Below are 14,052 nucleotides of genomic sequence, written 5' to 3' on the forward strand. Positions count from 1 at the left end.
GTGGGGAGCGATCTCCTACACTGGCCGTACACCACTGGTGATCGTCGAGGGGACACTGAATAGTGCACGGTACATCCAAACCGTCATCGAACCCATCGTTCTACCATTCCTAGACCGGCAAGGGAACTTGCTGTTCCAACAGGACAATGCACGTCCGCATGTATCCCGTGCCACCCAACGTGCTCTAGAAGGTGTAAGTCAACTACCCTGGCCAGCAAGATCTCCGGATCTGTCCCCCATTGAGCATGTTTGGGACTGGATGAAGCGTCGTCTCACGCGGTCTGCACGTCCAGCACGAACGCTGGTCCAACTGAGGCGCCAGGTGGAAATGGCATGGCAAGCCGTTCCACAGGACTACATCCAGCATCTCTACGATCGTCTCCATGGGAGAATAGCAGCCTGCATTGCTGCGAAAGGTGGATATACACTGTACTAGTGCCGACATTGTGCATGCTCTGTTGCCTGTGTCTATGTGCCTGTGGTTCTGTCAGTGTGATCATGTGATGTATCTGACCCCAGGAATGTGTCAATAAAGTTTCCCCTTCCTGGGACAATGAATTCACGGTGTTCTTATTTCAATTTCCAGGAGTGTATTTTCAAGTAATTTAAGAGTGGTCTTACAGAGACCCGGCTTACTGTAGTGAAAGTGTATTTCAGACTAGTAACTAATTGAAATCAGGATTACAACCAAAAACTTATAAATAGGGGTAAATAAATTATTTGAAATATCTTGGTTGTTGATGTGTTTTTCCTTTCGACACATCTAAATTAAACACGTAACCAGTTCGTAGTTGCCATACACTTCTTTATTACAAACACATTCTGTTAATGAAACCAACAGTAACAACAATGATAATAAAAGGCACCTGCCCTACAGAACCAGCAGCAGGACTCAGAGCTAAACATTAATGCATTTAAGTGCGATAGACACAGATCTTTCCAAATTTTTCAACCAATTTTCACTAATTAAAACAGTGTTCATAAACCCACCATTTATCAAATTTAACTAACATAACTGAAAGCTTCATGACTTACATAGAAACTGGTTTTCACATAACTCATATCAAATTCTGAAACTGTTTCCAACAACTATGACATTTTCCATGGACTGATCTTAAGCAATTGTAACAAATTAATAGTATTAGCAGATTAATACTCTCAACTAAGCTTCTCTTTAGTATTACTTACAGGTACGAGGTTCACTTACATTTCATCCCCAGAATATAATAATAGCATATTAAACAGTCTTAAAATGGAACCGTTGCAATTTTATGTTGAAAATTAGTGATGGACGCGAGCAGACCGAAAGAATATACCACATACAGGAGATTCGCGGACCGGAAGGTAAAGTAGAACTATACTCAACTTTGAGCCCCAATTAAGCTTCCAGAAAACCACAACGCTCCACCGGAAAGATGGAACTGCAGGACACTAACAACGTAACCACAGACACCGATCCAGGTCCTTAAATTTCCCTCTTTCACTGTGATACCCCGATCGGAGTTTGCTCTCGTCGACCACTGCCAATTATCTGAAACACAAACACATCAGCGCCAGACAACATTCTGGCACATCAGATACACAAGACATATCTGCCCAACTGGTTATGAATAAACCTTTAATTTTACACAGCACAAATGATTCCAAGCAGAACTAACCTACGTGACCATTTGCTCGGTAACGGCTCTTAAAATTTGATTAGCCAATTCTCTAGAACAAACAAATAAAATAATAACATAGAAAAAGGAAATAGGGAAAATTATTTCGGCCTGCTCTTGAACGTCAGGCATAGACTTACGTACTACTTGGCATGACCTCTATCTACGCATTAAGCACGGCTTCATATCTGTTTGTTGTGCGTAGCTAGCACTCCCTTAAATACCGTCAACATATCAGCGGCCAGACCAAATACAGTGACAAGTAACTGAAACACTCAAGATAGTTTTCAGCGCACTCGGGCATTCAATTAACATGAACAGAACCCACCTAGGAATAATTCGACGACTCCATTTCATTCACGTTGAGTAACATGTAACAGATGCGAAGGAAATCTGTCCTTCAAATCTCAAGGAAATCCCAATCACTGCGGCAGCGGATCTGCATTCCAACGGCTAAACACGCCGCAGCAGCTGCCCACGCTCCTCCGTCCTACCGACTCGACCACTCGCCAGCATCGCACGTCACTGTCGCTCACACAGCTGATACTCGAAGGCAAGCCCCTGCAGAGCGCGCGCACCGCAACTAAATAGTCATCCGCCAGTGATGCGAAGAAGACAAGCAGGCATCGAAAATCGACTCACAACGATCGGGATTACAGTCGATGGAGACTGGAGCCACCACCGCAGCAGCTCAGTTGTCTTGAACCCTCTGCAGATTGGTAGCTCACGAAAGGTTTTGGATACATTATTGCACTTGTAGGGACATGTCCCCAGCTGTAAAACCTAGTAATCTGGAGCGCTGATTAAGACATTGGACTCGCACTCGCTAGAAGCAGCGTTCAGTTTCCATTCGAGCTATCAGCTATAGGATTTTTCATTGTTAGTGCACGGCAATTCGAGGAATATCTGGCTTCTGAACAGGTCACCGCTGACTTCTTTCCCTGTTTTTGTCCTTTGAAGTAATGGGGACCTGCCGCCCGCGGTGGCCGTGCGGTTCTGGCGCTGCAGTCCGGAACCGCGGGACTGCTACGGTCGCAGGTTCGAATCCTGCCTCGGGCATGGGTGTGTGTGATGTCCTTAGGTTAGTTAGGTTTAAGTAGTTCTAAGTTCTAGGGGACTTATGACCTAAGATGTTGAGTCCCATAGTGCTCAGAGCCATTTGAACCATTTTAATGGGGACCATGTGAAGAGCACAAACGAGCTGGTGTCACAACAGTGGACAGGAGTACAGCAACTACTTACATTTGTACGCGAATATTTTCCGTGAGAGCTGCAATGTTGCCTTGAAGATCAGTTCCCGGTTATTTTACTCACCTGTTCTGCTGTCAACGTAGGTATACCCTCGCGGTGCCTTAGCATTAGCTGAACTGAACCTGTTAGGAACTGGGCCCCTGAGTCTGTGGTGTAATGGTCATTTCAGCTGCAAATATTCTTCTCGTTGTGGCCGTTTCCACACCTCAGTTGCATGAACAATTACAGAAGATGCTGATACGGTTTGGTGGAAAAAACGATCCTTTAATTACTGATGACTGTAAAGTAATGTTTGGAAATTTCAAACTGGATCAGAGAGTCACCTGCTTTTTGAATTTTGTTTCAAGGGATAGGATTTGAGTACATGTATGTGGGTTGAACAAAAGATGCAAGGAGAACACAATTTGGTTACAGTATTTCATGAGAGAGGTACCGTAAACAAATCGATCTATATTTAGTTGTACTAACGATTGCCATAGTTCTGTCTGCACAAATGCTGCCTACTTAAACCTAAAGAAACTGAAAACAACGAGTTATTGGCGTACTGTATGATATTATGTTTCAGCTTATCTTATAATTAACAGTAGCACTGTAACATTAGATTATGTGTACTATTCACTCTATATGTCCACAGTGAAGAGCTCCTAGAGGATATGTAACTAGTATGTCAGGAAACACGAATACATAACACATATTGACAAATATAAGAAGATTTGATAATGTACTTTCCACAGATCATAACTGAAATGTTACTGGTGGATGAGATAGAAAGAAAATTTTTTACACTAAAAAGTAATAATAAATTTGTGAATAATAATAATTCTGAAGAAAAGAAATTTGTTAACATGGAGTACAGATTTAAGCGTCAGGAAGTCGTTTCTGGAAGTATTTGTATGGAGTGTAGCCATGTATGAAAGTGAAACGTGGACGATAAATAGTTTAGTCAAAATGTGAATAGAAGCTTTCGAAATGTGGTGCTACACAAGAATGCTGAAGATTAGATGGGTAGATCACATAACTAATGAGGAGGTATTGAATATAATTGGGGAGAAATTTGTGGCACAACTTGACTAGAAGAAGGGATAGATTGGTAGGACATATTCTGAGGCATCAAGGTATGACCAATTTAGTATTGAAGGGCAGCGTGGAGTGTAAAAATCGTAGAGGGAGACCAAGAGATGAATACACTAAACAGATTCAGAAGGATGTAGGTTGCAGTAGGTACTGGGAGATGAAGAAGCTTGCACAGGATAGAGTACCATGGAGAGCCGCATCAAACCAGTCTCTGGACTGAAGACCACAACAACAACAACAATAATAAACTTATGATAAGAGATGTAAATGTACAGTACAATCAGATGCGCATGATAATTTTTAAATTATTGTTACCACACATCATCAAAGCGAAAATCAAATTAAAATTCTTATTTACAACGAATAGTACTGAGTAATATTAGATAATATCATATCATTGAACTATATGTACAAAAATGTACGTACTTGACTTCTCTCCACGAGATACGTTAAATCCAGCCTAGTCTTCATATTGTGTCTCCCTGCTCGTTGTAAAACATGTGGAGTCGTGGAATCTTACGTATTCGTTTCGCTAGCCAAACAATTGAAACAAATCGTATTAATGAGTTTTAATACAAAATGAAAAGAGACAATACTTAATCTCGACTATTACACAGAAGTGTCGCAAGCAGAGGGCGACTACAAAATAAGCAGACGTCTTCAGTATAAACAATTCTATGTCGCTCCTAAACAAGCGCCTAATCTTGAGTCTACTACTCAACTGGGCTGCGACCAGTCTGGAGCGGCGGTTACGTCCTCTGCACACAAGGGCCGCAGGTGTCACGTTGTCGTCCTGGAGAGGGGTCAGCCAGCGTGCGACTGACCGACGTCTTTTCACGGACATCTCTTCTCTATCGTTCGCGAAAGTCGGGCCGGCGCTTGACTTTACGCCGTAACAAGATCCATGTAACATGACTAATTAAATGTAATGTAATGGTACACCAATCTTACCTGTAGATTTCTTTTACGTTTCATTAGCGGCTATCAACAATCAGTCGTGAGTTGTAAAATTTGGTAAGCTCTACCACGGGAACATCAAAGACAACTGAATAGCATTTTTAAGGTAGCATCACCAAAAATGATCAGTAGGCTGTTGTATGTTATGCATACGTTTCAGATACGTTGTTCGATTAAAGTCCCGTAGCGTTCGAAACCTTTCCAATATCTTATCTCCGATTTATTATCTAAAATTATGCAGTTCTGGAACCTTTTCCCATTGTCAGTTTGGTTGTAATGCTAGACATCCAAAACAAAAACGTAATGAAAGTATCGTCTCCCGCCTGTCAGTATTATCAACACAGCGTTCCGACGAATGTAGCGGTTGGCGATGACCACGTATGTGACATAGCGAATGGGCGATGGCATACGGTAAACACATGAGTTCACTAACAAAGTGCTCTGCGTTAACAAATATGCTACCGGGGGCGGTCAGACTGATACTTCCATGAGGGCCCTCTCGGGGTCACTTTTGAGTCAGGCAACAATCATGGCTCGTGTCACTGCCCTATCACTGCTGACGATGGTCGGCGTCACATACGGTAAGACACTTACGCATCTGTTCTCTCGCTGTGTTATACTCGAAGGTGCTGTAAAAAGTTTCGTGTTCGAGAAACTCATTTTTCATTTTTGATACTCTCCCGCAATGTGGAATATGTTATTTGTATACAAAACTAATTTTAACTTACTAAATACATACCCAATTACGATCTCTCACGTTCTCTCGGAGTGCTTTATTAACATTGTTCGTTTTTTGTAAACCCGAACAGATGTCAGTAACAGGCCTCCATACGGACCATCTGTGTATTGTGTTTTTCTCTAATTTTACACTATACTTTATGTACGTTTTAATCATTACAAAAATAGACAGTTACCAGACTGGTAATAATAATAATGTCGTGTGATTAGGGCCTCCCGTCGGGCAGACAGTTCGCCTGGTGCAAGTCTTTCGATTTAACGCCACTGCGGCGACTTGCTCGTCGATGGGGATGAAGTGATGATGATTAGGACTACACAACACCCAGTCCCTGAGTGGAGAAAATTTCCGACCCAGCCGGGAATCGAATCCGCGCCCTTAGGATTGACATTCTGTCACGCTGACGCCTCAGCTACCGGGGGCGGTCAGACTGATACTTCCATGAGGGAGACTCTCTGTAATGTAAGATATGTGCTCACATACCAATGACCCGACTTTGAAGAGTTGATAATATTTACTAATAGCGTTCATTTAGCACGAAGATGGTCCAATATGTTTCTGTCTGCACTATTTACCTCTTTATGCACCTTTCTCTACTAACTGTTCAACAGGAATAAATTTTCCTTCCTTCTTTTTTTTTTTAATATGTTATAATTATTAAGTTGCTGTGGAACCTTCTTTACGGTATCTGTATACTCATTACGGCCAAATTATAGGTAGTCAGTCTTGCAAACTTCATTCCTTTTCCACAACTATAAGATTGTTGCAATGACGGATCTTCCTGAATTTGTTGACAGAACTACTGAAAAAGTTATTTCATGAATTATGGACACCGTCCTGAAACACAGACCTTACAAGGATTATTCTGGTTTCCGCTTTCGATTCTGTGAACCGGGCTCTTGGCTTGAAAGAGATATATATTACTTCAGACAAATGTCTCGAGAAGAAGTAGCATGCATGCGCAATTCCTTGAAAAGGTTATTGTGGGACGTTCCTGGAAGCTAGGCCCATGTCACTGTGAACTTGCGCGGCCACACTCACGTTTCGCATGAAGCCGTCTGTACAGGGAGAATGGCCTCGGTTCGTGTCCGCACCTCTCCCTGCCGATCTGTAGCAGAGCGCATAATCACTTACGTGCCATCTGTGTTTCCACGTTTAGTGTTGGCCGTCTAATTCATGTAAAACAGGCTATCACGTAAGTCACTGTATTCTTAGGGTGATCGGTGTTTATTTAAATGTCCTTGTCTCTGAGACGTTGCAAAAACTCTTGGGGTGGTGTGCTTGCAGGGTACGATGCACTGTGGTGGGAAACTGTGCATCACGTGCACTTTGATGTACCTGTTTAATATCTAGAGTTGATTTTCTGTTCATGCACTTATGATAGTGGCTAGTTTACAGTTCTAGCGCTCGTCATGCACTACGTAGCGCACAACAAACAGTACATTTAGTGTATATAAATAGTTTGAGACGGTCAGAACTAGGGAATAGCATCGTCACGTTAAGCATATCCTAGCTTCTTCAACATATCATACACATGTAAAAGAAAAGACTTTCATCCGTTCTCTTGTGCAGTATTACTGAGCGCTATGGTATAATGTCCAGACAGCTCTGAAGGAGGTTATCGAAAACGTTCAAAGAAGACGAACAAGTTTTGCATTGTTGCGCAGCAAGGAAGAGAGAGAGTGCTCGGCAGTTGGGTTGGCAGTCATTAAAACAAAGTCATTTTTCCTTGTAGCTAGGTCTTTTCACTAAATTTCAATCACGAACTATCTCCAACAAAAGTGGAAATAACTTGTTTCTTCCCACCGGTATAGGGAGAAATGAGCATCGTAATAAAAGGAATCAGAGCTCGCATGGAAAGATTTAGATGTTCGTTTTTTCTCACGTTATATTAGAGAATGGAATGGTAGAGAAATAGTTTATAAGCGGTTTGATGAACCTTCTACCAAGTACTAAACTATGGTTTGCTGAGTACTCATGTGGATGTAACTGTAGATGTAGAAATTCTCCATAAACTTACATATTCAGGGGATCATGTGATAATATGTGAAAACTACTGAAATTTATTCAGTCACCATACTATGAACCCAGAGAGATGGTGGAGTGGTAAAAGAATATGACTTGGTGCGTCTAATATTCAAAAATTCACGAAATAAAAAATATCGTAACCTTGTCATAAGTAAACACTGAAATACTACAGGTAATGTTATTGGAAAAATTGCCGTTGTACATCACCGAGAGCTGAATCTTCAAATGGCGAATGCACAACTGAAGAAAGTGTTAAAAATGTACATACTTCTGGGAAGTGTAATTCAGTCACTTGCCTGGTTACTTTGTACACTACTGGCCATTAAAATTGCTACAAGAAGAAGAAATGCAGATGACAAACGGGTCCTCATTGCACAAATATATTATACTAGAACTAACATTTGATTAAATTTTCACGCAATTTCGGTGCACAGATCCTGAGAAATCAGTACTCAGAACAACCACCTCTGGCCGTAATAACGGCCTTGCTACGCCTGGGCATTGAGTCAAACGGAGCTTGGGTGGCGTGTACAGGTACAGCTGCCCATGCAGCTTCAACACGATGCCACAGTTCATCAAAAGTAGTGACTGGCGTATTGTGACGAGCCAGTTGCTCGGCTACCATTGACCAGACGTTTTCAATTGGTGAGAGATCTGTAGAATGTGCTGGCCAGGGCAGCAGTCGAACATTTTCTGTTTCCAGAAAGGCCCGTACAAGACCTGCAACATGCGGTCGTGCATTATCCTGCTGAAATGTAGGGTTTCGCATGGATCGAATGAAGGGTAGAGCTACGGGTCGTAACACATCTGAAATGGAGCGTCCACTGTTCAAAGAGCCGTCAATGCGAACAAGAGGTGACCGAGACGTGTAACCAATGGCACCCCATACCATCACGCCAGGTGATACGCCAATATGGCGATGACGAATACGCGCTTCCAATGTGCGCTCACCGCGATGTCGCCAAAAACGGATGCGACCATCATGATGCTGTAAACAGAAACTGGATTCATCTGAAAAAATGGCGTTTTGCCATTCGTGCACCCATGTTCGTTGTTGAGTACACCATCGTAGGCGCTCCTGTCTGAGATGCAGCGTCAAGGGTAACCGCAGCCATGGCCTCCGGGCTTATAGTCCATGCTGCTGCTAACGTTGTCGAACTGTTCGTGCAGATGGTTGTTGTCTTGCAAACGTCCACATGTGATTACTCAGGGATCGAGACGTGGCTGCACGATCCATTACAGCCATGCGGATAAGATGCCTATCATCTCGAATGCTAATGATACGAGGCCGTTGGGATCCAGCACGGCGTTCCGTTCCTCCTGAACCCACCGATTCCACATTCTGCTAACAGTCATTGGATCTCGCCTACGCGAGCAGCAATGTCGCGATACGATAAACCGCAATCGCGATAGGGTATACAATCCGACCTTTATCATAGTCGGAAACGTGATGGTACGCATTTCTCCTCCTTACACGAGACATCACAACAACGTTTCACCAGGCAACGCCGGTCAACTGCTGTTTGTGTATGAGAAATCGGTTGGAAACTTTCCTCATGTCAGCACGTTGCAGGTGTCGCCACCAGTGCTAACCTTGTGTGAATACTCTGAAAAGCTAATCATTTGCATATCACAGCATCGTCTTCCTGTCGGTTAAATTTCGCGTCTGTAGCACGTCATCTTCATGGTGTAGCAATTTTAATGGCCAGTAGTGTAACTACGTTAATAACCGACTAACTGTTTGAAATTAATCTTTATTTATTTTATTCAAGTTCACCAGCCAAAGAAATACGTAACTTAGCACAGTTTTGATGCGAAGATGGTCAGGTAAGACTAACACGAACTTCATCTAAGCGTAGACTAAAATCATACTTGGCACAGAATTAAGACACACTAAGACTGGCGCGCTTCTTCGCCGTGGTATAAATAGCATACCAAAGTTACAATATTACGTAGCATTGTTTAGATTAGTGCAAAACTGGAAATACAACTAACAGCTATAAATCTCTGATAATATGAATGCAGGTTTTGCTACCGTAAAATATGGTTACAAATTTAGATGGAAATACCTTATTATATCGAAAATTATACAAATATAATTTGTGAATAATTAACAAATAAACAAGTAAATATGCGATTTAACGATAAAGTTGGTTTGGTAATAATGTTCTCTCTGAGTGTTATACACAAGATTAACATACAAAAGTTTTTGATGTCAATTTCGTAAATATTTTTAAGTCAATATGAAACTGTGACGATATCTTCCAGAACATTACGAAACAGATTTATGTAAGAGAATAATCATTTTGACATATGGTGGCATAGTATTTAGTGACTGATAAAGCAACAAAATTTGAAAATGACCACTGCTTACAGTAAATACAAACGTTTACATAATTTCGATCTTGTTACTGGGTTCTTCATTACAGTTATGAATCAGACTCTGCCCTAGTCTGAACCAATACAACCAGTTGACCATCAAGATTCAGGTTTTCAGTGGCCTGCAAGGCAGAGTGGAGTGTCAGCGCTTCACCTTCCACTAGCCGTCACAAGATAGTGAGACATTCCAGAACTAAAAGAGAAGTCAGGCAAGAAACTATTATATCACAAAACTATTCTCAGTAGCCACAGCGAAAATCTTTGAACGTTTCAACGATGATGAAAACGTGCCAATGGAACATCGATCCTCTGTCCAAGAAGTTCAGTGAATGGCGTCATTCTGCTCACGATCGTAAGATCCTGTGCCGGACTGGTCAAGACAAGTCTGAACAAGTTCCCCAGTGGCGACGCTGGAGTGTGCTTCTCGTGTATAAACAGCGCTTTTGTACATTTTAGAGTCAAGGTGAAGTGTGCACAGTTAGAATCCAAAATGGATCGGCGAACGAATATGTTATTCTGTTTCAGACTAGGAAAATCATCGAAATAGACTCATGAGAGCTTTAAAATGTTTACGAAGAAAGGGCTTTCAGCTTGAAGTTTGTTTATGACTGGTTTAAATGTTTCTGAGAAAGGCAGGACAACTTGGAAGATGGTCCTTGAACTGACTGGCCTGCAACTGGACGCACCCTTGAGAAAGTACAGAAAGTGAAGGAACTTTTATCCCAGCTTCGTCCTGTGATAGTGAAAATTATTGTTAGACGGATTAAGTAGCTGCACCCCCAGTAGGCGAAAAAAAAAACCCGTTGGACACGGCTCCATGACAATACTGGGCCACATGTTGCTTTTGTGGTGCAGCAGTTCCCGTCCAAGAGGAAAGTTGTGCCATTCAGTCACCGAACCTGCTCCCGAGGCAGACTTGTCTGTCCAGGACATTTTCTTGCTCCCAAAATTAAAATTGGCGCTGAAGGGCCAGGACTTGTACAACCGTTTCCATAAGTGCGTTACTATCGACGGGGATTGCTGCGGTGGACAGTAACTGCTGTTTCATGTAAGTCAACAATCCATTCGCAAAGTAGACATATTCGCCAAAAACAAAAGAATCGCTCTGCAATCAACTTCTCTATAGTTCTCTACATTCTCTCTCCACAGTGTTTTGTGTAAGGAACGTCATCATCGAGCGAGGTGGCGCAGTGGTAGCACACTGGACTCGCATTCGGGAGGACGACGGTTCAATCCCACGTCCGGCCATCCTGATTTAGGTTTTCCGTAATTTCCCTAAATCGCTCCAGGCAAAAGCTGGGATGGTTCCGTTCAAAGGGCACGGCCGACTTCCTTCCCCATCCTTCCCTAATCCGATGAGACCGATGACCTCGCTGTTTGGTCTCTTCCCCCAAAACAACCCAACCCTCAACCCCCAAGGAACGTCATCTTCCAGCCAGGGGCTCCCCTTTGAGTTCATAAAGCACGTACGTAATGTTCGCATGTTGATCGATTCTGTGAGCAAAAAATCTAGCTGATAGCCTCTCAATAACTTTGATGTTTTCCGTTAATCCGACCAGGTTGGTGACGTAAGCACTTGATCAGTATTCGAGAATAAGTCGTACTAATGATCTACACGTGGTCTTCTTTATAGACAAGCTGCATTTTCCTAAATTTCACACAATAAACCGACGTCGACCATTCTCGTTCCCTACTAACGTTTTTAACATCCATATCCTATTGCTTTCCTGCGTTACGCTTGGATATTTAATCCACGTGACTGTTTGAAGCAGCACACTATCAATACTGTATTCAGACATCACTGCATTGTTTTTCTTACTCATCTGCATCTTTCACATTTAGAGCAATGTGTCATCCATCACAACAACCAGAAAAATGATCTAAGTCCTCCTGTATCCTCCTATGACGACACCATTCCGTACACCACAGTCGTTAGCAAATAGTTGCAGATTCCTGCACATTCTATCCGTCAGGCAGACAGTGAGACACTGACGTGCAGTTAAAAATCATTCAAAAACTTACAGTTTAAAACCTAGAAATGGAGAGATATTAGTTGAGATTTACTGGGAGGGCAGGAAAAGAGGCAAATCGACCAGAAAACAGATTAGATTGGTATAATATAATGAAAATGAAATGAAGCTACACGGAAATGTAGTCAGGCGAATCCATGACAGATGAACTCAAAGAATTTCTTTGCTGGATTCTGACAGACAAGGAATCACCTAGATGACAACTTGATGTTCAAAATGGTTCAAATGACTCTGAGCACTATGGGACTCAACTGCTGAGGTCATTAGTCCCCTAGAACTTAGAACTAGTTAAACCTAACTAACCTAAGGACATCACAAACATCCATGCCCGAGGCAGGATTCAAACCTGCGACCGTAGCGGTCTTGCGGTTCCAGACTGCAGCGCCTTTAACCGCACGGCCACTTCGGCCGGCCAACTTGATGTACGATGGATTAATGACATTAGAAAACAGCCAGGTGATATACCCAAACAGCAGAAGACCGAAAAGCTTCGGAAGATCTAGAGCAGCGCTGGCCACGTGGGCTGCCTGCAGGCGTCGTGGATATTTGTATCTCTGTGCGGGCTCGATGTGCATGCAGCTTGCATCCTTGTACCCGCGAAGAGGACCGAAGACTGCCGATAGTAACGATTGACAACTGACGCTCGAGTTTATAGTTCGATTAGATTTTTAGAAGTACTGTACAGTATTCTTTTCGTTGCAGTAATTATTATTGCAGGACAATGCAGACATAAGATGTGCATAGTTTTTGTGGAAGTGAAGCCTCCTTTCTCTTACACAACGTGTCACCGAATGAAAAAGTAATAACTTTCGGCTTATAATACTTCCCTTGTCAAGAAAAGCATGCGAATTTAGTCTAGTGCGCATGTTTTTATGCACTAGCTAGTCACATAAAGTTTTCCATGTCAACTATTAGAAATAGTTGTGTTGATTTCCTATGTTTATCGGCGAGGGAAATTTCATTTTTGATTTTGTTCTCTCTGCAAAATTTCGTACTTCATGTTCCACGTTCCTTTGAGCTCGAAAATAACGTTCTTCCTCCGTTCGAAAAAATTAAGGGCAGTTCACTTGTAAATGACTCCGGCAGACGATAGAAAACCTACTGATCGTCTCCAGTTCGACTGAGGCACAACACAGCGTCAAAGAAAGAAATAAAGAGTACTCTTTTCACTTCGTAATGGCATAATGAGCACAGCAGCGCCGCAGAGTAATACATTGCACAGATTTACAGCAGATAAAATTAGTATGATACCTTGCAAACTTCGCAATTTTATCGTTCTGTTCAATAGAGAATTGGGGAAGAGTGTGGAGATGGCGGAGGGCGATCCAGACGTCAAGAAAATGAGAATAAAGTGACTCTCTCTTCGACTTAACATCGTGCTCACAAATACAACACTCAAAGTAATCAGTAAAGAAAACATTCTTTTTTATGAACCATCTATTAACTTAATACATGCAGTCTTATTGAGAAGCGTTAAGTTCGGAACAGGCAATTTCTAACGCACACGCAGCGTTAACAAACGATCCAACCCAGAAGACAGATGGAGGGGGCACTGCCGGTTGGCAGCGACCGTGGGGAGGCAGTGCGGACACTCACGGGCGCCCATGCCGGCGTTAGTGCACATGCCCACCTCTGACTTAGAGGATAAATTTATCCAGCGAACGAGGTCAACTGTCGAAGAGGCTGCTGTTGCTAACGGTATGTCAGCGATTACATGGTCCCAGAGATCAACTGAAGCTCATCTTCAGCAGCATAAATAATTCATGGAGCCAATGGTCACTCTTTGACAGAATCAATTTGGGTTACCTAATTATGAGGAAGCTGTCTCATTGGGTTAACCTGTGCAAGACTCTCTGGTCATCCCGTCGAATTGCCCAGTACCTGTTCATACGTTCTGATGTTCTCCGTCTCTCTCTGTCTGGATAAACCCTTTTCACTG

Source organism: Schistocerca piceifrons, chromosome 6 (genome assembly GCF_021461385.2).
Source record: "Schistocerca piceifrons isolate TAMUIC-IGC-003096 chromosome 6, iqSchPice1.1, whole genome shotgun sequence".
Classification (NCBI taxonomy): Eukaryota; Metazoa; Arthropoda; class Insecta; order Orthoptera; family Acrididae; genus Schistocerca; species Schistocerca piceifrons.